Source organism: Phyllobates terribilis, unplaced genomic scaffold (genome assembly GCF_046119375.1).
Source record: "Phyllobates terribilis strain yellow unplaced genomic scaffold, ASM4611937v1 Scaffold_108__1_contigs__length_5656254, whole genome shotgun sequence".
Lineage (NCBI taxonomy): Eukaryota > Metazoa > Chordata > Amphibia > Anura > Dendrobatidae > Phyllobates > Phyllobates terribilis.
Window position 1 is genome coordinate 2,760,417 of NW_027362868.1, and position 26,034 is coordinate 2,786,450.

Here is a 26,034-nt window from a genome sequence, read left to right on the forward strand (position 1 = left end):
ACCCTCCTGCTAAGGGTAGACAGCTGCTCGTTCCACCCCCCCCCCCGCCTTTATTGGTTCTCCTCCCTTCCAACGGTGTTGAGGCGGGTGGGAACAGCCGGGGGTTGAGGGTACTGTGCTAAAAGAGGTGGAGTTATGCAGATCTAAAACGCGTGGATTGCAGCAGCAGCAAGCCGAAAAGTGCAGGCATGTGAGGGATCTAGAGGTTGACAGCATGTCTTCTTAACGGGAGTCCAGGTGGCCATCTCCACAAATGGACTTTTCAGAATCCTTGGGTGGCACCGTAGTCGGAAACCAAATCTGGTTATCGCTTCTCGGCCTTTTGGCTAAGATCAAGTGTAGTATCTGTTCTTATCAGTTTAATATCTGATACGTCCCCTATCTGGGGACCATATATTAAATGGATTTTTAGAACAGGGAGATGGAAAAAGAGCTTGCTCTGTCCACTCCACGCATTGACCTGGTATTGCAGTATCTCCAGGACCGGTGCACCCCTTCTTTAATGCAGTTTCTAAAATCAGAAAGAATTGAATTCAATGCTTTTTGTTCATTTTGCTTGTTTGTCGGATTTTGGGATGGACTCTTTGGCTTTGCTTTTCTTCTCCTCATTGGATTTTTCATGTTAAAAGTTGCAGAAGCCAGATGACAAGCTCATTTTGGTTCAACTTCAGCAACTGTGCATTGCATTGCCATGTAATGTAATGTAATGCAATGCTATCTATCTAGCTCTCCCTCTATACTTCCTTTTGGATAAACAGACATATTAGGCAAGCATTTTGGAGCTTTCACCTAAATAACTACAGGTGGTGAGATAAGCTGCACAATATAATTGACCTTTCAGTATATTGTTGCACACACACCATCTATTTAGCAAATGCCCTTGTTATCAACAGCAGCCTTTTAAACTCACCTGAGCTAACAGGTATGTGAGCTGGTTACTCTGCTGCGCTTAAAATTTCTTTTTTGGTTTGCTACAATGCCTTTTCTGAAACGTTGTCTCCCTCTGCTGGAACACTGACTTCTTTCATTTAATGCCTGCAGACTATAAAAGAGAAACCAACCCAAAAAGTTTGGTTGATTAGTCTGTGGCATTCTTTTAAACTGTTGCTTATGGCGGTCTCTGTGAGCTTCTCAGTGACATTCAGCCATCCAGGTATCCCGCCTGCAGTAGACGGAATGTGGCAATGGAACGCTGGCTGCGCGTGTCATAATAGGCTCTGAGCCTTTATATACCTGCGCACAGCAGCAGCCACCTTCAGTCTGCTGCTGGACAGCCAGCAGCAGCAGCAGCAGGAGAGGTAATTAATCAGCAACCCTCCTGCTAAGGGTAGACAGCTGCTCGTTCCACCCCCCCCCCCCCCCCCACCTTAATTGGTTCTCCTCCCTTCCAACGGTGTTGAGGCGGGTGGGAACAGCCGGGGGTTGAGGGTACTGTGCTAAAAGAGGTGGAGTTATGCAGATCTAAAACGCGTGGATTGCAGCAGCAGCAAGCCAAAAAGTGCAGGCATGTGGATCTAGAGGTTGACAGCATGTCTTCTTAACGGGAGTCCAGGTGGCCATCTCCACAAATGGACTTTTTCAGAATCCTTGGGTGGCACCGTAGTCGGAAACCAATTCTGGTTATCGCTTCTCGGCCTTTTGGCTAAGATCAAGTGTAGTATCTGTTCTTTTAAGAACACAAGAGCTACGATCTACACTTGACGAGAGCGATCGAACTCGGAAGGAGAAGAGCTTCGGAGCCCAGCTGACATCGGAGAAGGAAGGCGGATATCGGTGGGAGGAAGAAGCTCTAAAGAATCCAGAAGAAGACGAAGACTCGGAGAAGAATCGGGCTGTCCTGTGGAATCTTCGAGGAAGAAAATCATCGAGACAAAGACCTTTCGGGGAATTTGTCCAGAACACGAAGGGAGAAGAATCTGCATAGCTCCACCCATTCCGGGAAGAGTTCCAGATCCAGCTCCAAGAAGTAACTGCAGGAGGAAAGCCATGGCAAGCGCTGCGAGGAAGGCTGAAAAGAAGAGCCTGGAGCAGGGGACAGCCAGGAGGGCCCCAGCCAGGAGCCGATTCTGACCCCAAGGACTCTGCCTCCACGACTGGCCAGCAGAAGGGAAACCAGAAGCCCCGCCACGAAGCTCCAGCCCTGGAGCCATGGATGCGGCAGACGGTGGCCCTGAAGCTGAAGGAAGTGGATGGGAGGGTGCCGGACATGTCCTCGGACGTGTTCTGCCAGAAGATGCTGCTGGATCGAGGCTTCTCCAGGTCGGACACCCTCAGCATCCAGACCTTCTTGACGGGGATCTTCTTCGTCACCTTCGCCACTGTGAACACCTGCAGGAGGTTCTGGGAAATGGTAAGCGCAAAAGGACCGGATAATTCTTTCTCTGCCTTTACAGGTAGCTGCCCTATCCAGAGGGACGAAAGGAGGATCACGGTCTCCCATGCGCAACCCGCACACCCCAGGCCAAGACATCTGTACCTTCCTGAGACGCTTCTGTTTGGTTGTGAAGGAACCCTCTCACATCCTGAATGGACTCGGCTTCTGGACAGGTAAGTGGTCGGTGACCGTTAGACTTCACAGGGACCTGGCGTACTCAGACGGACTTCGGCACCTGCCCCCGACATTCTCCCTGGGCAACTCCTACGGCCTCATCTATTACCCGGACATGCCGCGGAACTGCAGGAGATGCGGCAAGAACGGCCACGAGATGAAGGACTGCAAGGAGGATGCCTGCAGGATTTGTCGAGTGACGGGACACAGCTCGAAGGACTGCCCGAAGAAGACGTCCTGCAACCTGTGTGGGCTGGCGGCTCATCTATACAAGGATTGCCCCAAGCGTGAGAGATCCTGGGCATCGGTGGTTGCGACGACCCCAGCTCCGGAGGACAAGGCCCCGACGACCAGGACGCGACGACCAAGGCCCCAGCGGCCCAAGGCCGAGACGACCAAGGCCAAAGCGGTCAAGGAGTCGGTGGCCAAAGCCCCAGCGACGGTCCCAACAGCTCCGAAGCAGAAGAAAAAGTCAAAGGAGGGTAAGAGTTCTGTCACCCCTCTCTCGATCCCTCCCCCTGCCACCCCCGTCCAATCCCCCCCCACCCCGGCCACCCCTGCTGAGGATTCCACTTCCTCTTCCTCCTTCCCCTACTCCTCAGCAGGTGTCCTTTCCCCTGCCCCGGCAGCCACTCTCCCTCCCCAGACCATGGTAGCGGTGGAATTAACCTTTCCTCCACCCGCCGCTATCTATTCCGAGGAGGATTTTCCCCTTCTTGTCTCCCCAGTTCCAACCCGGGGAAAGAGGAAGGTGGAGGACAGCCCTGCTACTGAATCCTCCAAAAAGAAGATTCTGGATTTCGTAGGCGAAAAGGAGGATACCCTCCCTGAGCCAGAAGAGATGGAGCACATGGTTGAGACCCTGGTGGCCGAGCCAGAAGAGGAGGAACTGGTGGTCGCCGAGATCGAGGCCGCGCTGCTTGACCAGATGGAGGAAGAGGGCCTGCTGGTGATCCCGTCACCAGCAGTCAACACCGACGAGGGACCACCCGACCGGAGTGGTAACTAAGGTGTATTGCCTGCGCTAACTTTTTCTTTTTTCCCTACATGATGGCTAATATTAAGTTATTTTCCATTAATGTCAGGAGCATCAAGGACAAGTTCAGACGTCAGACTATTTATGCCTTCCTTACTTCCCAGTTGTGTGATGTTTATATGTTGCAGGAATGTTCCCTTCCCTCCTCTAGGTCCTTCAAACATCTGGCCAGGGAGGGTCCCACGGTCCATCCTACTGGTCCGGTGGGGGTGACTGCAAGTCTGCGGGGGTCGCAATTCTGATCAGGGGGGGGCGCATTCACGCTTGAGTCCGTCCAGGAGCTCATCTGCGGCAGGGCTCTTGTTGTAGATGGCAACTGGGCAGGAGAACCTGTCAGGTTCATCAACGTGTATGCGTCCCCACTGAAGAATGAGCGTTTGGAGCTTTTCCAGACCCTGCGGCTTCAGCTTGCCACCACCAGGACCTTAGTGATGGCCGGGGATTTCAACCTGCCCCATCGAGGAGGATGGTCGTAGTTCTGGCACATCTGCCAAGTTGGACATCACGTCCAAGCTGCTCATCGAGATGGTAACCGAGGCCTCTCTTCAGGACGTGGTGGGCTCCATGGGGAGAGGCTCCACGAACTATTCGTGGAGCCGACCCGATGGCTCACTCCGCTCCAGGATTGACTTTGTGTTCACCTCTCGGGCAGTCAGGCAGAGTAGACACTCGATGGTCCCTGCTTCTTCTCCGACCACAGAGCCATTCACTTACAAGGTGTCCTCGGCGACGGTTTTCCGTCCGGCCCCGGCTCCTGGAAGCTGAATTGTGCTCTGCTGGCTCAGGATGAAGTCGTGGAGGAGCTGAGAGCAGCCTACGCAATGTGGCAGTCCTACAAGGGTAGCTTCCAAACAGTCTCTGATTGGTGGGAATATGTTAAACTTGAGTTTCGCTGTTTCTTTCAGGCCAAGGGTCGACAACAGGCGTGTGAGAAGAGGAGGGACTTCAGAGGGCTGCAGCGCGAGCTGCGGTCGCTGCAGGACCTTCTTCACTGCGGCTGGGACGTGAGGGAGGAGCTGGAGGAGACCAAGAAGAGCCTGAAAAGGCACTTTGAGGAGGAGTCCAAGCGAATCGTCTTCCGTTCCAAAGTGGAGAATCTGGAGAAGGGTGAGAAATGTAACTCATTCTTTTTCAGGAAACTTCATGCCGGTCACACGCCCCTGAACGAGCTGCGAGACGAGAGCGGAAACATGCGACGTGGGAAGGAGGACGTGATGAGGGTCGTCAGCGACTTCTACAGCGAACTCTACTCCCACAAGACTACCGACCCCGACGCTGCTGATAAGTTCCTTTCAGGTATCACTAACCATCTTGATCCTGCAGGCACGGCAGCCTTGGACAAACCTCTGATGGTGGGCGAATTGCTCTCTGCCGCTAAATCCTTTAGGACCGGCAGGACCCCGGGCAGTGATGGTCTTCCAGCGGAGCTCTATGTAGCGCTGGGAGACCTCATCTGTCCGGACCTGTTGGACCTGTACGAGGAGATGGTGGTGGAGGGTAGAATGCCTCCATCTTTGAGGGAAGGAATGGTCATGATCCTGTACAAGCGGAAGGGAAAGAGGTGCGACCTGAGGAATTGGCGTCCCATCACTCTGCTCAACGTGGACTACAAGATCCTGGCCAAGACGATGGCGACACGACTTAAGACTGTCATCGGACGGATCATCAAACCGGACCAGACCTGCGGCATCCCTGGACGTCGCATCGCAGACAGCCTCGCTCTCGTGCGGGACACGGTCGAGTACATCAAGGTCCGCCGCGCACACGCGGCCCTGGTCTCCTTGGATCAGGAGAAGGCCTTCGACCGGGTTTCCCACGAGTTCATGGGCCGAGCTCTGCACCGGTTAGGTTTGGGTAACATGTTTTGTTCGTATGTCCGTCTGATGTATTTTGATATCCACAGCTCGGTGTTGGTGAACGGCTGGAAGACTGACCCCTTCCCTGTCCTCTCTGGGGTCAGACAAGGCTGCCCTCTATCACCTCTTCTTTTTGTTTGTGTTATAGAACTCTTCGCAGAGGCTATCCGGCAGAATGGAGAGATCAGAGGGATCACCGCACCGGGTCCGGGACGACACGAGGTCAAGTGCTCGCTCTACATGGACGACGTCACCGTCTTCTGCGCTGATCGTGGTTCAGTCGACGCCCTCGTCCAGACGTGTGAGAGGTTCGGCCGGGCTTCAGGGGCCAAAGTCAACTGCAGGAAGTCGGAAGCCATGCTCTTCGGGGATTGGCAGCCGGCCTCCTCCGCCCCCTTCCCCTTCAACATTCAACCGGATTTCCTCAAGGTGCTGGGAGTCTGGTTCGGGAAGGAAGGAGCGGCCCTCAAGTCCTGGCAAGAACGCTTGGCCAAAGTGAAGCAACGGATCGGACTCTGGAGCCTCAGACACCTCACTTGTGAGGGTAAGGCACTCGTCCTGCGTAATGAGGTCCTGCCCGTCTTGCAGTACACGGCGCAGGCCTGGCCCCCACACGTCACTGTGTGCAGGGCCATTACCAGGACAGTGTTTCACTTTGTCTGGGGATCCAAGATGGACAGAGTCAGGCGGGCCGTCATGTACAAGGAGCCTCGCAAGGGTGGGAAGGGCGTTCCAGATATCCCCACCCTCCTGCGATCCTCTTTTGTGTGTGATTGTGTCCGCCGGACTTTGCAAGTCAAGAATGGCTCCGCGGGCAGGTCCATGTCTCGCTTCTTCCTGCTTCCTCTTTGGAGGCGACTCGGCTGGGACAAGTGGGACAGCTCCTTCCCCTACAACTGGACGACGCCATGGTTCTACGGAGACGTCGTTCGATTTGTGGGGGAACATCAACTGGAGGGACTCAAGCCCGACTTGTGGAAGCCCAAAACTATCCACAAGCTCATCAGAGCCAAGGATGACGTGGAGAACATCACAGGACTTCACCAGGACACGCTGGAGACTGTGTGGACAAATGTGTCGTCTGACAGGCTGACCAACGGGCACAAGGACTTGTCGTGGATGGCGATTCAGGGCGGACTGCCCGTCCGGTCATTCATGCATGCCCGGAACCTGTGCAAGACCCGGTACTGCCCAAGGTGCCCCTTCGTGGAGGAAACATCTTTGCACACTTTTTGGGACTGCGGATTTGCACAGCGCCTGTTGACTGCCCTTGAGGACGACCTGAGGAACTCTGTCCCCAGGGCGAGCCTATCGCACCATTCTGTGCTTTACGGACTCTTCCCTGGGGTTCATACCGTCGGAGCCATCCAGGAGGCTTGGCGCCTTATGAACTGCTTCAAGGATGCCGTTTGGGTCGCCAGGAACCGGCTCATCTTGAGGAGGGAGAGGATGTCCATCCAGGACTGCCGCAGGCTGATCCACAGCCTGCTCAGAGACTATTCCATCGTGGACGGTCCGGAGGACGAGGATGAGGACTAAACCCCTCCTCCCCCTCTCCCCTTATGTGTCTTGTCTTTCAATAAAGCTTCGGGCCTGTGATTTTCCCCTCCCCATCCCCTTTTTCCCAATCCCCATCCCTTATCACGATTCGTCGTACTGTATTGATTGACATGCTTTTTCTTTCAGATTGAGTGTTTTGTGTAGCATAGGGGTGTGATGTGTCTAGTTAGTGCGTCGTATCCTCATGCTATGTAAATATGATGTAGAATTCTGTGTGTACTGGGCTGCGGCACTGTACACTGTCTGTTAACTTATTTTTTGTGCTAATAAAAGATATATTCAATCAAAAAATCTGTTCTTATCAGTTTAATATCTGATACGTCCCCTATCTGGGGACCATATATTAAATGGATTTTTAGAACAGGGAGATGGAAAAAGAGCTTGCTCTGTCCACTCCACGCATTGACCTGGTATTGCAGTATCTCCAGGACCGGTGCACCCCTTCTTTAATGCAGTTTCTAAAATCAGAAAGAATTGAATTCAATGCTTTTTGTTCATTTTGCTTGTTTGTCGGATTTTGGGATGGACTCTTTGGCTTTGCTTTTCTTCTCCTCATTGGATTTTTCATGTTAAAAGTTGCAGAAGCCAGATGACAAGCTCATTTTGGTTCAACTTCAGCAACTGTGCATTGCATTGCCATGTAATGTAATGTAATGCAATGCTATCTATCTAGCTCTCCCTCTATACTTCCTTTTGGATAAACAGACATACTAGGCAAGCATTTTGGAGCTTTCACATAAATAACTACAGGTGGTGAGATAAGCTGCACAATATAATTGACCTTTCAGTATATTGTTGCACACACACCATCTATTTAGCAAATGCCCTTGTTATCAACAGCAGCCTTTTAAACTCACCTGAGCTAACAGGTATGTGAGCTGGTTACTCTGCTGCGCTTAAAATTTCTTTTTTGGTTTGCTACAATGCCTTTTCTGAAACGTTGTCTCCCTCTGCTGGAACACTGACTTCTTTCATTTAATGCCTGCAGACTATAAAAGAGAAACCAACCCAAAAAGTTTGGTTGATTAGTCTGTGGCATTCTTTTAAACTGTTGCTTATGGCGGTCTCTGTGAGCTTCTCAGTGACATTCAGCCATCCAGGTATCCCGCCTGCAGTAGACGGAATGTGGCAATGGAACGCTGGCTGCGCGTGTCATAATAGGCTCTGAGCCTTTATATACCTGCGCACAGCAGCAGCCACCTTCAGTCTGCTGCTGGACAGCCAGCAGCAGCAGCAGCAGGAGAGGTAATTAATCAGCAACCCTCCTGCTAAGGGTAGACAGCTGCTCGTTCCACCCCCCCCCCCGCCTTAATTGGTTCTCCTCCCTTCCAACGGTGTTGAGGCGGGTGGGAACAGCCGGGGGTTGAGGGTACTGTGCTAAAAGAGGTGGAGTTATGCAGATGTAAAACGCGTGGATTGCAGCAGCAGCAAGCCGAAAAGTGCAGGCATGTGAGGGATCTAGAGGTTGACAGCATGTCTTCTTAACGGGAGTCCAGGTGGCCATCTCCACAAATGGACTTTTCAGAATCCTTGGGTGGCACCGTAGTCGGAAACCAATTCTGGTTATCGCTTCTCGGCCTTTTGGCTAAGATCAAGTGTAGTATCTGTTCTTATCAGTTTAATATCTGATACGTCCCCTATCTGGGGACCATATATTAAATGGATTTTTAGAAGAGGGAGATGGAAAAAGAGCTTGCTCTGTCCACTCCACGCATTGACCTGGTATTGCAGTATCTCCAGGACCGGTGCACCCCTTCTTTAATGCAGTTTCTAAAATCAGAAAGAATTGAATTCAATGCTTTTTGTTCATTTTGCTTGTTTGTCGGATTTTGGGATGGACTCTTTGGCTTTGCTTTTCTTCTCATTGGATTTTTCATGTTAAAAGTTGCAGAAGCCAGATGACAAGCTCATTTTGGTTCAACTTCAGCAACTGTGCATTGCATTGCCATGTAATGTAATGTAATGCAATGCTATCTATCTAGCTCTCCCTCTATACTTCCTTTTGGATAAACAGACATATTAGGCAAGCATTTTGGAGCTTTCACCTAAATAACTACAGGTGGTGAGATAAGCTGCACAATATAATTGACCTTTCAGTATATTGTTGCACACACACCATCTATTTAGCAAATGCCCTTGTTATCAACAGCAGCCTTTTAAACTCACCTGAGCTAACAGGTATGTGAGCTGGTTACTCTGCTGCGCTTAAAATTTCTTTTTTGGTTTGCTACAATGCCTTTTCTGAAACGTTGTCTCCCTCTGCTGGAACACTGACTTCTTTCATTTAATGCCTGCAGACTATAAAAGAGAAACCAACCCAAAAAGTTTGGTTGATTAGTCTGTGGCATTCTTTTAAACTGTTGCTTATGGCGGTCTCTGTGAGCTTCTCAGTGACATTCAGCCATCCAGGTATCCCGCCTGCAGTAGACGGAATGTGGCAATGGAACGCTGGCTGCGCGTGTCATAATAGGCTCTGAGCCTTTATATACCTGCGCACAGCAGCAGCCACCTTCAGTCAGCTGCTGGACAGCCAGCAGCAGCAGCAGGAGAGGTAATTAATCAGCAACCCTCCTGCTAAGGGTAGACAGCTGCTCGTTCCACCCCCCCCCCCACGCCTTAATTGGTTCTCCTCCCTTCCAACGGTGTTGAGGCGGGTGGGAACAGCCGGGGGTTGAGGGTACTGTGCTAAAAGAGGTGGAGTTATGCAGATCTAAAACGCGTGGATTGCAGCAGCAGCAAGCCGAAAAGTGCAGGCATGTGAGGGATCTAGAGGTTGACAGCATGTCTTCTTAACGGGAGTCCAGGTGGCCATCTCCACAAATGGACTTTTCAGAATCCTTGGGTGGCACCGTAGTCGGAAACCAATTCTGGTTATCGCTTCTCGGCCTTTTGGCTAAGATCAAGTGTAGTATCTGTTCTTATCAGTTTAATATCTGATATGTCCCCTATCTGGGGACCATATATTAAATGGATTTTTAGAACAGGGAGATGGAAAAAGAGCTTGCTCTGTCCACTCCACGCATTGACCTGGTATTGCACTATCTCCAGGACCGGTGCACCCCTTCTTTAATGCAGTTTCTAAAATCAGAAAGAATTGAATTCAATGCTTTTTGTTCATTTTGCTTGTTTGTCGGATTTTGGGATGGACTCTTTGGCTTTGCTTTTCTTCTCCTCATTGGATTTTTCATGTTAAAAGTTGCAGAAGCCAGATGACAAGCTCATTTTGGTTCAACTTCAGCAACTGTGCATTGCATTGCCATGTAATGTAATGTAATGCAATGCTATCTATCTAGCTCTCCCTCTATACTTCCTTTTGGATAAACAGACATACTAGGCAAGCATTTTGGAGCTTTCACCTAAATAACTACAGGTGGTGAGATAAGCTGCACAATATAATTGACCTTTCAGTATATTGTTGCACACACACCATCTATTTAGCAAATGCCCTTGTTATCAACAGCAGCCTTTTAAACTCACCTGAGCTAACAGGTATGTGAGCTGGTTACTCTGCTGCGCTTAAAATTTCTTTTTTGGTTTGCTACAATGCCTTTTCTGAAACGTTGTCTCCCTCTGCTGGAACACTGACTTCTTTCATTTAATGCCTGCAGACTATAAAAGAGAAACCAACCCAAAAAGTTTGGTTGATTAGTCTGTGGCATTCTTTTAAACTGTTGCTTATGGCGGTCTCTGTGAGCTTCTCAGTGACATTCAGCCATCCAGGTATCCCGCCTGCAGTAGACGGAATGTGGCAATGGAACGCTGGCTGCGCGTGTCATAATAGGCTCTGAGCCTTTATATACCTGCGCACAGCAGCAGCCACCTTCAGTCTGCTGCTGGACAGCCAGCAGCAGCAGCAGCAGGAGAGGTAATTAATCAGCAACCCTCCTGCTAAGGGTAGACAGCTGCTCGTTCCACCCCCCCCCCCCCGCCTTAATTGGTTCTCCTCCCTTCCAACGGTGTTGAGGCGGGTGGGAACAGCCGGGGGTTGAGGGTACTGTGCTAAAAGAGGTGGAGTTATGCAGATGTAAAACGCGTGGATTGCAGCAGCAGCAAGCCGAAAAGTGCAGGCATGTGAGGGATCTAGAGGTTGAGAGCATGTCTTCTTAACGGGAGTCCAGGTGGCCATCTCCACAAATGGACTTTTCAGAATCCTTGGGTGGCACCGTAGTCGGAAACCAATTCTGGTTATCGCTTCTCGGCCTTTTGGCTAAGATCAAGTGTAGTATCTGTTCTTATCAGTTTAATATCTGATACGTCCCCTATCTGGGGACCATATATTAAATGGATTTTTAGAACAGGGAGATGGAAAAAGAGCTTGCTCTGTCCACTCCACGCATTGACCTGGTATTGCAGTATCTCCAGGACCGGTGCACCCCTTCTTTAATGCAGTTTCTAAAATCAGAAAGAATTGAATTCAATGCTTTTTGTTCATTTTGCTTGTTTGTCGGATTTTGGGATGGACTCTTTGGCTTTGCTTTTCTTCTCCTCATTGGATTTTTCATGTTAAAAGTTGCAGAAGCCAGATGACAAGCTCATTTTGGTTCAACTTCAGCAACTGTGCATTGCATTGCCATGTAATGTAATGTAATGCAATGCTATCTATCTAGCTCTCCCTCTATACTTCCTTTTGGATAAACAGACATATTAGGCAAGCATTTTGGAGCTTTCACCTAAATAACTACAGGTGGTGAGATAAGCTGCACAATATAATTGACCTTTCAGTATATTGTTGCACACACACCATCTATTTAGCAAATGCCCTTGTTATCAACAGCAGCCTTTTAAACTCACCTGAGCTAACAGGTATGTGAGCTGGTTACTCTGCTGCGCTTAAAATTTCTTTTTTGGTTTGCTACAATGCCTTTTCTGAAACGTTGTCTCCCTCTGCTGGAACACTGACTTCTTTCATTTAATGCCTGCAGACTATAAAAGAGAAACCAACCCAAAAAGTTTGGTTGATTAGTCTGTGGCATTCTTTTAAACTGTTGCTTATGGCGGTCTCTGTGAGCTTCTCAGTGACATTCAGCCATCCAGGTATCCCGCCTGCAGTAGACGGAATGTGGCAATGGAACGCTGGCTGCGCGTGTCATAATAGGCTCTGAGCCTTTATATACCTGCGCACAGCAGCAGCCACCTTCAGTCTGCTGCTGGACAGCCAGCAGCAGCAGCAGCAGGAGAGGTAATTAATCAGCAACCCTCCTGCTAATGGTAGACAGCTGCTCGTTCCACCCCCCCCCCCGCCTTAATTGGTTCTCCTCCCTTCCAACGGTGTTGAGGCGGGTGGGAACAGCCGGGGGTTGAGGGTACTGTGCTAAAAGAGGTGGAGTTATGCAGATCTAAAACGCGTGGATTGCAGCAGCAGCAAGCCGAAAAGTGCAGGCATGTGAGGGATCTAGAGGTTGACAGCATGTCTTCTTAACGGGAGTCCAGGTGGCCATCTCCACAAATGGACTTTTCAGAATCCTTGGGTGGCACCGTAGTCGGAAACCAATTCTGGTTATCGCTTCTCGGCCTTTTGGCTAAGATCAAGTGTAGTATCTGTTCTTATCAGTTTAATATCTGATACGTCCCCTATCTGGGGACCATATATTAAATGGATTTTTAGAACAGGGAGATGGAAAAAGAGCTTGCTCTGTCCACTCCACGCATTGACCTGGTATTGCAGTATCTCCAGGACCGGTGCACCCCTTCTTTAATGCAGTTTCTAAAATCAGAAAGAATTGAATTCAATGCTTTTTGTTCATTTTGCTTGTTTGTCGGATTTTGGGATGGACTCTTTGGCTTTGCTTTTCTTCTCCTCATTGGATTTTTCATGTTAAAAGTTGCAGAAGCCAGATGACAAGCTCATTTTGGTTCAACTTCAGCAACTGTGCATTGCATTGCCATGTAATGTAATGTAATGCAATGCTATCTATCTAGCTCTCCCTCTATACTTCCTTTTGGATAAACAGACATATTAGGCAAGCATTTTGGAGCTTTCACCTAAATAACTACAGGTGGTGAGATAAGCTGCACAATATAATTGACCTTTCAGTATATTGTTGCACACACACCATCTATTTAGCAAATGCCCTTGTTATCAACAGCAGCCTTTTAAACTCACCTGAGCTAACAGGTATGTGAGCTGGTTACTCTGCTGCGCTTAAAATTTCTTTTTTGGTTTGCTACAATGCCTTTTCTGAAACGTTGTCTCCCTCTGCTGGAACACTGACTTCTTTCATTTAATGCCTGCAGACTATAAAAGAGAAACCAACCCAAAAAGTTTGGTTGATTAGTCTGTGGCATTCTTTTAAACTGTTGCTTATGGCGGTCTCTGTGAGCTTCTCAGTGACATTCAGCCATCCAGGTATCCCGCCTGCAGTAGACGGAATGTGGCAATGGAACGCTGGCTGCGCGTGTCATAATAGGCTCTGAGCCTTTATATACCTGCGCACAGCAGCAGCCACCTTCAGTCTGCTGCTGGACAGCCAGCAGCAGCAGCAGCAGGAGAGGTAATTAATCAGCAACCCTCCTGCTAAGGGTAGACAGCTGCTCGTTCCACCCCCCCCCCCCGCCTTAATTGGTTCTCCTCCCTTCCAACGGTGTTGAGGCGGGTGGGAACAGCCGGGGGTTGAGGGTACTGTGCTAAAAGAGGTGGAGTTATGCAGATCTAAAACGCGTGGATTGCAGCAGCAGCAAGCCGAAAAGTGCAGGCATGTGAGGGATCTAGAGGTTGACAGCATGTCTTCTTAACGGGAGTCCAGGTGGCCATCTCCACAAATGGACTTTTCAGAATCCTTGGGTGGCACCGTAGTCGGAAACCAATTCTGGTTATCGCTTCTCGGCCTTTTGGCTAAGATCAAGTGTAGTATCTGTTCTTATCAGTTTAATATCTGATACGTCCCCTATCTGGGGACCATATATTAAATGGATTTTTAGAACAGGGAGATGGAAAAAGAGCTTGCTCTGTCCACTCCACGCATTGACCTGGTATTGCAGTATCTCCAGGACCGGTGCACCCCTTCTTTAATGCAGTTTCTAAAATCAGAAAGAATTGAATTCAATGCTTTTTGTTCATTTTGCTTGTTTGTCGGATTTTGGGATGGACTCTTTGGCTTTGCTTTTCTTCTCCTCATTGGATTTTTCATGTTAAAAGTTGCAGAAGCCAGATGACAAGCTCATTTTGGTTCAACTTCAGCAACTGTGCATTGCATTGCCATGTAATGTAATGTAATGCAATGCTATCTATCTAGCTCTCCCTCTATACTTCCTTTTGGATAAACAGACATATTAGGCAAGCATTTTGGAGCTTTCACCTAAATAACTACAGGTGGTGAGATAAGCTGCACAATATAATTGACCTTTCAGTATATTGTTGCACACACACCATCTATTTAGCAAATGCCCTTGTTATCAACAGCAGCCTTTTAAACTCACCTGAGCTAACAGGTATGTGAGCTGGTTACTCTGCTGCGCTTAAAATTTCTTTTTTGGTTTGCTACAATGCCTTTTCTGAAACGTTGTCTCCCTCTGCTGGAACACTGACTTCTTTCATTTAATGCCTGCAGACTATAAAAGAGAAACCAACCCAAAAAGTTTGGTTGATTAGTCTGTGGCATTCTTTTAAACTGTTGCTTATGGCGGTCTCTGTGAGCTTCTCAGTGACATTCAGCCATCCAGGTATCCCGCCTGCAGTAGACGGAATGTGGCAATGGAACGCTGGCTGCGCGTGTCATAATAGGCTCTGAGCCTTTATATACCTGCGCACAGCAGCAGCCACCTTCAGTCTGCTGCTGGACAGCCAGCAGCAGCAGCAGCAGGAGAGGTAATTAATCAGCAACCCTCCTGCTAATGGTAGACAGCTGCTCGTTCCACCCCCCCCCCCCCCGCCTTAATTGGTTCTCCTCCCTTCCAACGGTGTTGAGGCGGGTGGGAACAGCCGGGGGTTGAGGGTACTGTGCTAAAAGAGGTGGAGTTATGCAGATCTAAAACGCGTGGATTGCAGCAGCAGCAAGCCGAAAAGTGCAGGCATGTGAGGGATCTAGAGGTTGACAGCATGTCTTCTTAACGGGAGTCCAGGTGGCCATCTCCACAAATGGACTTTTCAGAATCCTTGGGTGGCACCGTAGTCGGAAACCAATTCTGGTTATCGCTTCTCGGCCTTTTGGCTAAGATCAAGTGTAGTATCTGTTCTTATCAGTTTAATATCTGATACGTCCCCTATCTGGGGACCATATATTAAATGGATTTTTAGAACAGGGAGATGGAAAAAGAGCTTGCTCTGTCCACTCCACGCATTGACCTGGTATTGCAGTATCTCCAGGACCGGTGCACCCCTTCTTTAATGCAGTTTCTAAAATCAGAAAGAATTGAATTCAATGCTTTTTGTTCATTTTGCTTGTTTGTCGGATTTTGGGATGGACTCTTTGGCTTTGCTTTTCTTCTCCTCATTGGATTTTTCATGTTAAAAGTTGCAGAAGCCAGATGACAAGCTCATTTTGGTTCAACTTCAGCAACTGTGCATTGCATTGCCATGTAATGTAATGTAATGCAATGCTATCTATCTAGCTCTCCCTCTATACTTCCTTTTGGATAAACAGACATATTAGGCAAGCATTTTGGAGCTTTCACCTAAATAACTACAGGTGGTGAGATAAGCTGCACAATATAATTGACCTTTCAGTATATTGTTGCACACACACCATCTATTTAGCAAATGCCCTTGTTATCAACAGCAGCCTTTTAAACTCACCTGAGCTAACAGGTATGTGAGCTGGTTACTCTGCTGCGCTTAAAATTTCTTTTTTGGTTTGCTACAATGCCTTTTCTGAAACGTTGTCTCCCTCTGCTGGAACACTGACTTCTTTCATTTAATGCCTGCAGACTATAAAAGAGAAACCAACCCAAAAAGTTTGGTTGATTAGTCTGTGGCATTCTTTTAAACTGTTGCTTATGGCGGTCTCTGTGAGCTTCTCAGTGACATTCAGCCATCCAGGTATCCCGCCTGCAGTAGACGGAATGTGGCAATGGAACGCTGGCTGCGCGTGTCATAATAGGCTCTGAGCCTTTATATACCTGCGCACAGCAGCAGCCACCTTCAGTCTGCTGCTGGACAGCCAGCAGCAGCAGCAGCAGGAGAGGTAATTAATCAGCAACCCTCCTGCTAAGGGTAGACAGCTGCTCGTTCCACCCCCCCCCCCCCGCCTTAATTGGTTCTCCTCCCTTCCAACGGTGTTGAGGCGGGTGGGAACAGCCGGGGGTTGAGGGTACTGTGCTAAAAGAGGTGGAGTTATGCAGATCTAAAACGCGTGGATTGCAGCAGCAGCAAGCCGAAAAGTGCAGGCATGTGAGGGATCTAGAGGTTGACAGCATGTCTTCTTAACGGGAGTCCAGGTGGCCATCTCCACAAATGGACTTTTCAGAATCCTTGGGTGGCACCGTAGTCGGAAACCAATTCTGGTTATCGCTTCTCGGCCTTTTGGCTAAGATCAAGTGTAGTATCTGTTCTTATCAGTTTAATATCTGATACGTCCCCTATCTGGGGACCATATATTAAATGGATTTTTAGAACAGGGAGATGGAAAAAGAGCTTGCTCTGTCCACTCCACGCATTGACCTGGTATTGCAGTATCTCCAGGACCGGTGCACCCCTTCTTTAATGCAGTTTCTAAAATCAGAAAGAATTGAATTCAATGCTTTTTGTTCATTTTGCTTGTTTGTCGGATTTTGGGATGGACTCTTTGGCTTTGCTTTTCTTCTCCTCATTGGATTTTTCATGTTAAAAGTTGTAGAAGCCAGATGACAAGCTCATTTTGGTTCAACTTCAGCAACTGTGCATTGCATTGCCATGTAATGTAATGTAATGCAATGCTATCTATCTAGCTCTCCCTCTATACTTCCTTTTGGATAAACAGACATATTAGGCAAGCATTTTGGAGCTTTCACCTAAATAACTACAGGTGGTGAGATAAGCTGCACAATATAATTGACCTTTCAGTATATTGTTGCACACACACCATCTATTTAGCAAATGCCCTTGTTATCAACAGCAGCCTTTTAAACTCACCTGAGCTAACAGGTATGTGAGCTGGTTACTCTGCTGCGCTTAAAATTTCTTTTTTGGTTTGCTACAATGCCTTTTCTGAAACGTTGTCTCCCTCTGCTGGAACACTGACTTCTTTCATTTAATGCCTGCAGACTATAAAAGAGAAACCAACCCAAAAAGTTTGGTTGATTAGTCTGTGGCATTCTTTTAAACTGTTGCTTATGGCGGTCTCTGTGAGCTTCTCAGTGACATTCAGCCATCCAGGTATCCCGCCTGCAGTAGACGGAATGTGGCAATGGAACGCTGGCTGCGCGTGTCATAATAGGCTCTGAGCCTTTATATACCTGCGCACAGCAGCAGCCACCTTCAGTCTGCTGCTGGACAGCCAGCAGCAGCAGCAGCAGCAGGAGAGGTAATTAATCAGCAACCCTCCTGCTAAGGGTAGACAGCTGCTCGTTCCACCCCCCCCCCCCGCCTTAATTGGTTCTCCTCCCTTCCAACGGTGTTGAGGCGGGTGGGAACAGCCGGGGGTTGAGGGTACTGTGCTAAAAGAGGTGGAGTTATGCAGATCTAAAACGCGTGGATTGCAGCAGCAGCAAGCCGAAAAGTGCAGGCATGTGAGGGATCTAGAGGTTGACAGCATGTCTTCTTAACGGGAGTCCAGGTGGCCATCTCCACAAATGGACTTTTCAGAATCCTTGGGTGGCACCGTAGTCGGAAACCAATTCTGGTTATCGCTTCTCGGCCTTTTGGCTAAGATCAAGTGTAGTATCTGTTCTTATCAGTTTAATATCTGATACGTCCCCTATCTGGGGACCATATATTAAATGGATTTTTAGAACAGGGAGATGGAAAAAGAGCTTGCTCTGTCCACTCCACGCATTGACCTGGTATTGCAGTATCTCCAGGACCGGTGCACCCCTTCTTTAATGCAGTTTCTAAAATCAGAAAGAATTGAATTCAATGCTTTTTGTTCATTTTGCTTGTTTGTCGGATTTTGGGATGGACTCTTTGGCTTTGCTTTTCTTCTCCTCATTGGATTTTTCATGTTAAAAGTTGCAGAAGCCAGATGACAAGCTCATTTTGGTTCAACTTCAGCAACTGTGCATTGCATTGCCATGTAATGTAATGTAATGCAATGCTATCTATCTAGCTCTCCCTCTATACTTCCTTTTGGATAAACAGACATATTAGGCAAGCATTTTGGAGCTTTCACCTAAATAACTACAGGTGGTGAGATAAGCTGCACAATATAATTGACCTTTCAGTATATTGTTGCACACACACCATCTATTTAGCAAATGCCCTTGTTATCAACAGCAGCCTTTTAAACTCACCTGAGCTAACAGGTATGTGAGCTGGTTACTCTGCTGCGCTTAAAATTTCTTTTTTGGTTTGCTACAATGCCTTTTCTGAAACGTTGTCTCCCTCTGCTGGAACACTGACTTCTTTCATTTAATGCCTGCAGACTATAAAAGAGAAACCAACCCAAAAAGTTTGGTTGATTAGTCTGTGGCATTCTTTTAAACTGTTGCTTATGGCGGTCTCTGTGAGCTTCTCAGTGACATTCAGCCATCCAGGTATCCCGCCTGCAGTAGACGGAATGTGGCAATGGAACGCTGGCTGCGCGTGTCATAATAGGCTCTGAGCCTTTATATACCTGCGCACAGCAGCAGCCACCTTCAGTCTGCTGCTGGACAGCCAGCAGCAGCAGCAGCAGGAGAGGTAATTAATCAGCAACCCTCCTGCTAAGGGTAGACAGCTGCTCGTTCCACCCCCCCCCCCCGCCTTAATTGGTTCTCCTCCCTTCCAACGGTGTTGAGGCGGGTGGGAACAGCCGGGGGTTGAGGGTACTGTGCTAAAAGAGGTGGAGTTATGCAGATCTAAAACGCGTGGATTGCAGCAGCAGCAAGCCGAAAAGTGCAGGCATGTGAGGGATCTAGAGGTTGACAGCATGTCTTCTTAACGGGAGTCCAGGTGGCCATCTCCACAAATGGACTTTTCAGAATCCTTGGGTGGCACCGTAGTCGGAAACCAATTCTGGTTATCGCTTCTCGGCCTTTTGGCTAAGATCAAGTGTAGTATCTGTTCTTATCAGTTTAATATCTGATACGTCCCCTATCTGGGGACCATATATTAAATGGATTTTTAGAACAGGGAGATGGAAAAAGAGCTTGCTCTGTCCACTCCACGCATTGACCTGGTATTGCAGTATCTCCAGGACCGGTGCACCCCTTCTTTAATGCAGTTTCTAAAATCAGAAAGAATTGAATTCAATGCTTTTTGTTCATTTTGCTTGTTTGTCGGATTTTGGGATGGACTCTTTGGCTTTGCTTTTCTTCTCCTCATTGGATTTTTCATGTTAAAAGTTGCAGAAGCCAGATGACAAGCTCATTTTGGTTCAACTTCAGCAACTGTGCATTGCATTGCCATGTAATGTAATGTAATGCAATGCTATCTATCTAGCTCTCCCTCTATACTTCCTTTTGGATAAACAGACATATTAGGCAAGCATTTTGGAGCTTTCACCTAAATAACTACAGGTGGTGAGATAAGCTGCACAATATAATTGACCTTTCAGTATATTGTTGCATACACACCATCTATTTAGCAAATGCCCTTGTTATCAACAGCAGCCTTTTAAACTCACCTGAGCTAACAGGTATGTGAGCTGGTTACTCTGCTGCGCTTAAAATTTCTTTTTTGGTTTGCTACAATGCCTTTTCTGAAACGTTGTCTCCCTCTGCTGGAACACTGACTTCTTTCATTTAATGCCTGCAGACTATAAAAGAGAAACCAACCCAAAAAGTTTGGTTGATTAGTCTGTGGCATTCTTTTAAACTGTTGCTTATGGCGGTCTCTGTGAGCTTCTCAGTGACATTCAGCCATCCAGGTATCCCGCCTGCAGTAGACGGAATGTGGCAATGGAACGCTGGCTGCGCGTGTCATAATAGGCTCTGAGCCTTTATATACCTGCGCACAGCAGCAGTCACCTTCAGTCTGCTGCTGGACAGCCAGCAGCAGCAGCAGCAGGAGAGGTAATTAATCAGCAACCCTCCTGCTAAGGGTAGACAGCTGCTCGTTCCACCCCCCCCCCCGCCTTAATTGGTTCTCCTCCCTTCCAACGATGTTGAGGCGGGTGGGAACAGCCGGGGGTTGAGGGTACTGTGCTAAAAGAGGTGGAGTTATGCAGATCTAAAACGCGTGGATTGCAGCAGCAGCAAGCCGAAAAGTGCAGGCATGTGAGGGATCTAGAGGTTGACAGCATGTCTTCTTAACGGGAGTCCAGGTGGCCATCTCCACAAATGGACTTTTCAGAATCCTTGGGTGGCACCGTAGTCGGAAACCAATTCTGGTTATCGCTTCTCGGCCTTTTGGCTAAGATCAAGTGTAGTATCTGTTCTTATCAGTTTAATATCTGATACGTCCCCTATCTGGGGACCATATATTAAATGGATTTTTAGAACAGGGAGATGGAAAAAGAGCTTGCTCTGTCCACTCCACGCATTGACCTGGTATTGCAGTATCTCCAGGACCGGTGCACCCCTTCTTTAATGCAGTTTCTAAAATCAGAAAGAATTGAATTCAATGCTTTTTGTTCATTTTGCTTGTTTGTCGGATTTTGGGATGGACTCTTTGGCTTTGCTTTTCTTCTCCTCATTGGATTTTTCATGTTAAAAGTTGCAGAAGCCAGATGACAAGCTCATTTTGGTTCAACTTCAGCAACTGTGCATTGCATTGCCATGTAATGTAATGTAATGCAATGCTATCTATCTAGCTCTCCCTCTATACTTCCTTTTGGATAAACAGACATATTAGGCAAGCATTTTGGAGCTTTCACCTAAATAACTACAGGTGGTGAGATAAGCTGCACAATATAATTGACCTTTCAGTATATTGTTGCACACACACCATCTATTTAGCAAATGCCCTTGTTATCAACAGCTGCCTTTTAAACTCACCTGAGCTAACAGGTATGTGAGCTGGTTACTCTGCTGCGCTTAAAATTTCTTTTTTGGTTTGCTACAATGCCTTTTCTGAAACGTTGTCTCCCTCTGCTGGAACACTGACTTCTTTCATTTAATGCCTGCAGACTATAAAAGAGAAACCAACCCAAAAAGTTTGGTTGATTAGTCTGTGGCATTCTTTTAAACTGTTGCTTATGGCGGTCTCTGTGAGCTTCTCAGTGACATTCAGCCATCCAGGTATCCCGCCTGCAGTAGACGGAATGTGGCAATGGAACGCTGGCTGCGCGTGTCATAATAGGCTCTGAGCCTTTATATACCTGCGCACAGCAGCAGCCACCTTCAGTCTGCTGCTGGACAGCCAGCAGCAGCAGCAGCAGGAGAGGTAATTAATCAGCAACCCTCCTGCTAAGGGTAGACAGCTGCTCGTTCCACCCCCCCCCCCCCGCCTTAATTGGTTCTCCTCCCTTCCAACGGTGTTGAGGCGGGTGGGAACAGCCGGGGGTTGAGGGTACTGTGCTAAAAGAGGTGGAGTTATGCAGATCTAAAACGCGTGGATTGCAGCAGCAGCAAGCCGAAAAGTGCAGGCATGTGAGGGATCTAGAGGTTGACAGCATGTCTTCTTAACGGGAGTCCAGGTGGCCATCTCCACAAATGGACTTTTCAGAATCCTTGGGTGGCACCGTAGTCGGAAACCAATTCTGGTTATCGCTTCTCGGCCTTTTGGCTAAGATCAAGTGTAGTATCTGTTCTTATCAGTTTAATATCTGATACGTCCCCTATCTGGGGACCATATATTAAATGGATTTTTAGAACAGGGAGATGGAAAAAGAGCTTGCTCTGTCCACTCCACGCATTGACCTGGTATTGCAGTATCTCCAGGACCGGTGCACCCCTTCTTTAATGCAGTTTCTAAAATCAGAAAGAATTGAATTCAATGCTTTTTGTTCATTTTGCTTGTTTGTCGGATTTTGGGATGGACTCTTTGGCTTTGCTTTTCTTCTCCTCATTGGATTTTTCATGTTAAAAGTTGCAGAAGCCAGATGACAAGCTCATTTTGGTTCAACTTCAGCAACTGTGCATTGCATTGCCATGTAATGTAATGTAATGCAATGCTATCTATCTAGCTCTCCCTCTATACTTCCTTTTGGATAAACAGACATATTAGGCAAGCATTTTGGAGCTTTCACCTAAATAACTACAGGTGGTGAGATAAGCTGCACAATATAATTGACCTTTCAGTATATTGTTGCACACACACCATCTATTTAGCAAATGCCCTTGTTATCAACAGCAGCCTTTTAAACTCACCTGAGCTAACAGGTATGTGAGCTGGTTACTCTGCTGCGCTTAAAATTTCTTTTTTGGTTTGCTACAATGCCTTTTCTGAAACGTTGTCTCCCTCTGCTGGAACACTGACTTCTTTCATTTAATGCCTGCAGACTATAAAAGAGAAACCAACCCAAAAAGTTTGGTTGATTAGTCTGTGGCATTCTTTTAAACTGTTGCTTATGGCGGTCTCTGTGAGCTTCTCAGTGACATTCAGCCATCCAGGTATCCCGCCTGCAGTAGACGGAATGTGGCAATGGAACGCTGGCTGCGCGTGTCATAATAGGCTCTGAGCCTTTATATACCTGCGCACAGCAGCAGCCACCTTCAGTCTGCTGCTGGACAGCCAGCAGCAGCAGCAGCAGGAGAGGTAATTAATCAGCAACCCTCCTGCTAAGGGTAGACAGCTGCTCGTTCCACCCCCCCCCACCCCGCCTTAATTGGTTCTCCTCCCTTCCAACGGTGTTGAGGCGGGTGGGAACAGCCGGGGGTTGAGGGTACTGTGCTAAAAGAGGTGGAGTTATGCAGATCTAAAACGCGTGGATTGCAGCAGCAGCAAGCCGAAAAGTGCAGGCATGTGAGGGATCTAGAGGTTGACAGCATGTCTTCTTAACGGGAGTCCAGGTGGCCATCTCCACAAATGGACTTTTCAGAATCCTTGGGTGGCACCGTAGTCGGAAACCAATTCTGGTTATCGCTTCTCGGCCTTTTGGCTAAGATCAAGTGTAGTATCTGTTCTTATCAGTTTAATATCTGATACGTCCCCTATCTGGGGACCATATATTAAATGGATTTTTAGAACAGGGAGATGGAAAAAGAGCTTGCTCTGTCCACTCCACGCATTGACCTGGTATTGCAGTATCTCCAGGACCGGTGCACCCCTTCTTTAATGCAGTTTCTAAAATCAGAAAGAATTGAATTCAATGCTTTTTGTTCATTTTGCTTGTTTGTCGGATTTTGGGATGGACTCTTTGGCTTTGCTTTTCTTCTCCTCATTGGATTTTTCATGTTAAAAGTTGCAGAAGCCAGATGACAAGCTCATTTTGGTTCAACTTCAGCAACTGTGCATTGCATTGCCATGTAATGTAATGTAATGCAATGCTATCTATCTAGCTCTCCCTCTATACTTCCTTTTGGATAAACAGACATATTAGGCAAGCATTTTGGAGCTTTCACCTAAATAACTACAGGTGGTGAGATAAGCTGCACAATATAATTGACCTTTCAGTATATTGTTGCACACACACCATCTATTTAGCAAATGCCCTTGTTATCAACAGCAGCCTTTTAAACTCACCTGAGCTAACAGGTATGTGAGCTGGTTACTCTGCTGCGCTTAAAATTTCTTTTTTGGTTTGCTACAATGCCTTTTCTGAAACGTTGTCTCCCTCTGCTGGAACACTGACTTCTTTCATTTAATGCCTGCAGACTATAAAAGAGAAACCAACCCAAAAAGTTTGGTTGATTAGTCTGTGGCATTCTTTTAAACTGTTGCTTATGGCGGTCTCTGTGAGCTTCTCAGTGACATTCAGCCATCCAGGTATCCCGCCTGCAGTAGACGGAATGTGGCAATGGAACGCTGGCTGCGCGTGTCATAATAGGCTCTGAGCCTTTATATACCTGCGCACAGCAGCAGCCACCTTCAGTCTGCTGCTGGACAGCCAGCAGCAGCAGCAGCAGGAGAGGTAATTAATCAGCAACCCTCCTGCTAAGGGTAGACAGCTGCTCGTTCCACCCCCCCCCCCGCCTTAATTGGTTCTCCTCCCTTCCAACGGTGTTGAGGCGGGTGGGAACAGCCGGGGGTTGAGGGTACTGTGCTAAAAGAGGTGGAGTTATGCAGATCTAAAACGCGTGGATTGCAGCAGCAGCAAGCCGAAAAGTGCAGGCATGTGAGGGATCTAGAGGTTGACAGCATGTCTTCTTAACGGGAGTCCAGGTGGCCATCTCCACAAATGGACTTTTCAGAATCCTTGGGTGGCACCGTAGTCGGAAACCAATTCTGGTTATCGCTTCTCGGCCTTTTGGCTAAGATCAAGTGTAGTATCTGTTCTTATCAGTTTAATATCTGATACGTCCCCTATCTGGGGACCATATATTAAATGGATTTTTAGAACAGGGAGATGGAAAAAGAGCTTGCTCTGTCCACTCCACGCATTGACCTGGTATTGCAGTATCTTCAGGACCGGTGCACCCCTTCTTTAATGCAGTTTCTAAAATCAGAAAGAATTGAATTCAATGCTTTTTGTTCATTTTGCTTGTTTGTCGGATTTTGGGATGGACTCTTTGGCTTTGCTTTTCTTCTCCTCATTGGATTTTTCATGTTAAAAGTTGCAGAAGCCACATGACAAGCTCATTTTGGTTCAACTTCAGCAACTGTGCATTGCATTGCCATGTAATGTAATGTAATGCAATGCTATCTATCTAGCTTTCCCTCTATACTTCCTTTTGGATAAACAGACATATTAGGCAAGCATTTTGGAGCTTTCACCTAAATAACTACAGGTGGTGAGATAAGCTGCACAATATAATTGACCTTTCAGTATATTGTTGCATACACACCATCTATTTAGCAAATGCCCTTGTTATCAACAGCAGCCTTTTAAACTCACCTGAGCTAACAGGTATGTGAGCTGGTTACTCTGCTGCGCTTAAAATTTATTTTTTGGTTTGCTACAATGCCTTTTCTGAAACGTTGTCTCCCTCTGCTGGAACACTGACTTCTTTCATTTAATGCCTGCAGACTATAAAAGAGAAACCAACCCAAAAAGTTTGGTTGATTAGTCTGTGGCATTCTTTTAAACTGTTGCTTATGGCGGTCTCTGTGAGCTTCTCAGTGACATTCAGCCATCCAGGTATCCCGCCTGCAGTAGACGGAATGTGGCAATGGAACGCTGGCTGCGCGTGTCATAATAGGCTCTGAGCCTTTATATACCTGCGCACAGCAGCAGTCACCTTCAGTCTGCTGCTGGACAGCCAGCAGCAGCAGCAGCAGGAGAGGTAATTAATCAGCAACCCTCCTGCTAAGGGTAGACAGCTGCTCGTTCCACCCCCCCCCCCGCCTTAATTGGTTCTCCTCCCTTCCAACGATGTTGAGGCGGGTGGGAACAGCCGGGGGTTGAGGGTACTGTGCTAAAAGAGGTGGAGTTATGCAGATCTAAAACGCGTGGATTGCAGCAGCAGCAAGCCGAAAAGTGCAGGCATGTGAGGGATCTAGAGGTTGACAGCATGTCTTCTTAACGGGAGTCCAGGTGGCCATCTCCACAAATGGACTTTTCAGAATCCTTGGGTGGCACCGTAGTCGGAAACCAATTCTGGTTATCGCTTCTCGGCCTTTTGGCTAAGATCAAGTGTAGTATCTGTTCTTATCAGTTTAATATCTGATACGTCCCCTATCTGGGGACCATATATTAAATGGATTTTTAGAACAGGGAGATGGAAAAAGAGCTTGCTCTGTCCACTCCACGCATTGACCTGGTATTGCAGTATCTCCAGGACCGGTGCACCCCTTCTTTAATGCAGTTTCTAAAATCAGAAAGAATTGAATTCAATGCTTTTTGTTCATTTTGCTTGTTTGTCGCATTTTGGGATGGACTCTTTGGCTTTGCTTTTCTTCTCCTCATTGGATTTTTCATGTTAAAAGTTGCAGAAGCCAGATGACAAGCTCATTTTGGTTCAACTTCAGCAACTGTGCATTGCATTGCCATGTAATGTAATGT

The 26,034-nt window shown here is 47.6% G+C and overlaps 16 non-coding genes and 1 pseudogene across 16 annotated transcripts; all 17 read left to right on the forward strand.

The window, feature by feature from the left end:
* The first annotated feature begins 306 nt into the window (after positions 1-306).
* Positions 307-497, forward strand: LOC141199801 (U2 spliceosomal RNA). Its single transcript, XR_012271545.1, has one exon. It is a non-coding gene; the product is annotated as a U2 spliceosomal RNA (small nuclear RNA).
* A 1,125-nt stretch (positions 498-1,622) lies between these two features.
* Positions 1,623-1,700, forward strand: LOC141200977 (U2 spliceosomal RNA; annotated as a pseudogene).
* A 5,551-nt stretch (positions 1,701-7,251) lies between these two features.
* Positions 7,252-7,444, forward strand: LOC141200821 (U2 spliceosomal RNA). The gene has a single exon (XR_012272530.1). It is a non-coding gene; the product is annotated as a U2 spliceosomal RNA (small nuclear RNA).
* A 1,121-nt stretch (positions 7,445-8,565) lies between these two features.
* On the forward strand, positions 8,566-8,756 carry LOC141200261 (U2 spliceosomal RNA). The gene has a single exon (XR_012271986.1). It is a non-coding gene; the product is annotated as a U2 spliceosomal RNA (small nuclear RNA).
* A 1,117-nt stretch (positions 8,757-9,873) lies between these two features.
* Positions 9,874-10,064, forward strand: LOC141198869 (U2 spliceosomal RNA). Its single transcript, XR_012270638.1, has one exon. It is a non-coding gene; the product is annotated as a U2 spliceosomal RNA (small nuclear RNA).
* Positions 10,065-11,187: 1,123 nt separating this feature from the next.
* On the forward strand, positions 11,188-11,378 carry LOC141199802 (U2 spliceosomal RNA). The gene has a single exon (XR_012271546.1). It is a non-coding gene; the product is annotated as a U2 spliceosomal RNA (small nuclear RNA).
* Positions 11,379-12,499: 1,121 nt separating this feature from the next.
* On the forward strand, positions 12,500-12,690 carry LOC141199803 (U2 spliceosomal RNA). The gene has a single exon (XR_012271548.1). It is a non-coding gene; the product is annotated as a U2 spliceosomal RNA (small nuclear RNA).
* Positions 12,691-13,812: 1,122 nt separating this feature from the next.
* On the forward strand, positions 13,813-14,003 carry LOC141199804 (U2 spliceosomal RNA). The gene has a single exon (XR_012271549.1). It is a non-coding gene; the product is annotated as a U2 spliceosomal RNA (small nuclear RNA).
* A 1,124-nt stretch (positions 14,004-15,127) lies between these two features.
* On the forward strand, positions 15,128-15,318 carry LOC141199805 (U2 spliceosomal RNA). Its single transcript, XR_012271550.1, has one exon. It is a non-coding gene; the product is annotated as a U2 spliceosomal RNA (small nuclear RNA).
* A 1,123-nt stretch (positions 15,319-16,441) lies between these two features.
* On the forward strand, positions 16,442-16,632 carry LOC141199807 (U2 spliceosomal RNA). The gene has a single exon (XR_012271552.1). It is a non-coding gene; the product is annotated as a U2 spliceosomal RNA (small nuclear RNA).
* A 1,125-nt stretch (positions 16,633-17,757) lies between these two features.
* On the forward strand, positions 17,758-17,948 carry LOC141199808 (U2 spliceosomal RNA). Its single transcript, XR_012271553.1, has one exon. It is a non-coding gene; the product is annotated as a U2 spliceosomal RNA (small nuclear RNA).
* A 1,122-nt stretch (positions 17,949-19,070) lies between these two features.
* LOC141199810 (U2 spliceosomal RNA) lies at positions 19,071-19,261 on the forward strand. Its single transcript, XR_012271554.1, has one exon. It is a non-coding gene; the product is annotated as a U2 spliceosomal RNA (small nuclear RNA).
* Positions 19,262-20,382: 1,121 nt separating this feature from the next.
* Positions 20,383-20,573, forward strand: LOC141199811 (U2 spliceosomal RNA). Its single transcript, XR_012271555.1, has one exon. It is a non-coding gene; the product is annotated as a U2 spliceosomal RNA (small nuclear RNA).
* Positions 20,574-21,696: 1,123 nt separating this feature from the next.
* On the forward strand, positions 21,697-21,887 carry LOC141199812 (U2 spliceosomal RNA). Its single transcript, XR_012271556.1, has one exon. It is a non-coding gene; the product is annotated as a U2 spliceosomal RNA (small nuclear RNA).
* A 1,124-nt stretch (positions 21,888-23,011) lies between these two features.
* Positions 23,012-23,202, forward strand: LOC141199813 (U2 spliceosomal RNA). Its single transcript, XR_012271557.1, has one exon. It is a non-coding gene; the product is annotated as a U2 spliceosomal RNA (small nuclear RNA).
* A 1,121-nt stretch (positions 23,203-24,323) lies between these two features.
* LOC141200450 (U2 spliceosomal RNA) lies at positions 24,324-24,514 on the forward strand. Its single transcript, XR_012272170.1, has one exon. It is a non-coding gene; the product is annotated as a U2 spliceosomal RNA (small nuclear RNA).
* A 1,121-nt stretch (positions 24,515-25,635) lies between these two features.
* On the forward strand, positions 25,636-25,826 carry LOC141199814 (U2 spliceosomal RNA). The gene has a single exon (XR_012271558.1). It is a non-coding gene; the product is annotated as a U2 spliceosomal RNA (small nuclear RNA).
* The last annotated feature ends 208 nt before the right edge of the window (positions 25,827-26,034 follow it).